Below are 1450 nucleotides of genomic sequence, written 5' to 3'. Positions count from 1 at the left end.
AATTATCCAGGATGTGCAGAAATGAATGACAGATAGTAAAAGTGAAAATGAAAGATGGGGGAAAGGAGTAAAGGAAGATATTAATTAGGAATATACAGAAACATTTCACCTACTCACAAGTGAGAACTAGAAATAATGGAACTTAAAAGGGAAGAAGTGAAGCACTATTTCCTCTCCTTCCCAAAAAAGGTACACATACATTTAATACAGTTTTGTATTTACATGAGAAAGCTACATACTATTTCTGAAAGAAGGGTCTTTTCTAGACAAATCATTTTCAGAGGCATATTGCATCATGGGTTATATGAAATTCATGTAAAGACCTTAGTTATTTTGAAGTTAGAATGCAAGCTAAATTTGGTTTCTAAACTGTGAATCATAATCCAGGATCACAGCTCTAAAATGGAAGCTTTTTTTCCCTTTTGTGAAAAAATGTAGTCAAAATGATTACTGTATTAAGCAATAGCCACATGCTGTGAATAAATCCCTTAATAAGAAAACATAACAAAAAAATATCTAGAAAACCAAAACACTAAAAGGGATACTATGGAGGTGGGGGGAGGGGGGATGACAGTGACTTTCTCATTACTAGAAGTCCAGAGAGATGGCTATCCAGAGAGTTGTTAGAGAGGAAAGACCAATGGATCTGGATTTAGAACCTCAGTTGAAATCCCCAATTTTCCATTAGTTACCTCTGTTTCATTTGGCAAGTCATTTGACCTCTAAGGTCACTTCTAAATTTGATGACTTAGGATCTTGTGATTTTTTCACCCAGCTATCAATGGGTTATAGCACCATCCAAATCATGTTGTTCAGATACAAAACAATACTTGATCTAATTTATTTAAAATGTTCTTAGGATCTAAGAAAGATGAGGAGGAAGTATCCAGATGAGTAATACAATGGTGTGTGAAGTACGAACAAAACTAATCTTCATATAATGTGCAATTTATCTATCATATAGTTAATCTGTAAGTTTATTCTTAAAGGAAATGGGGGTGGTGGTGGAAGTGGTAATATTGAAGAGTATGTACTTAAAAATTTTTTTTCTATGCCATGAACATGGAATAAATTATTTTAACATCAGTGACTTGTTGATTCAAGTATATTTCAAGATCTATTTGTTTCTTTTATAGGATTTATAGGAAAGGCACTGGTAATAAGAGACCCAACACAGGGGAAAGTTAATTTGTCTGCTTCTATGTTGTAAAAAAATGTTGTTAATTGTTGCTGTCCATTAGGTGTTCTTTTATATAGGTATATTTAGGTGAGAAAACAATCCTGCTAGTCATAAAATTTCTCTTTCTGCTCATCAAAGAAAAGAGACTTCCAGTAAGCGGTGTGCAGAGAGGTGGAACTCTTATTACCAGTGCCTTTCCTATAAATCCTTAAAAAAAAAAACTTCTCAAAAATTCACAAAAAGCAAAAATAAAAAAAAACAGCGACAATT

Source organism: Petaurus breviceps, unplaced genomic scaffold, assembly GCF_028583685.1.
Source record: "Petaurus breviceps papuanus isolate PSGF00001 unplaced genomic scaffold, PetGlider_PUasm1.0 90977, whole genome shotgun sequence".
Lineage (NCBI taxonomy): Eukaryota > Metazoa > Chordata > Mammalia > Diprotodontia > Petauridae > Petaurus > Petaurus breviceps.
The sequence above is the reverse complement of the archived record's forward strand: the minus strand, read 5'-3'. Positions refer to the sequence as shown.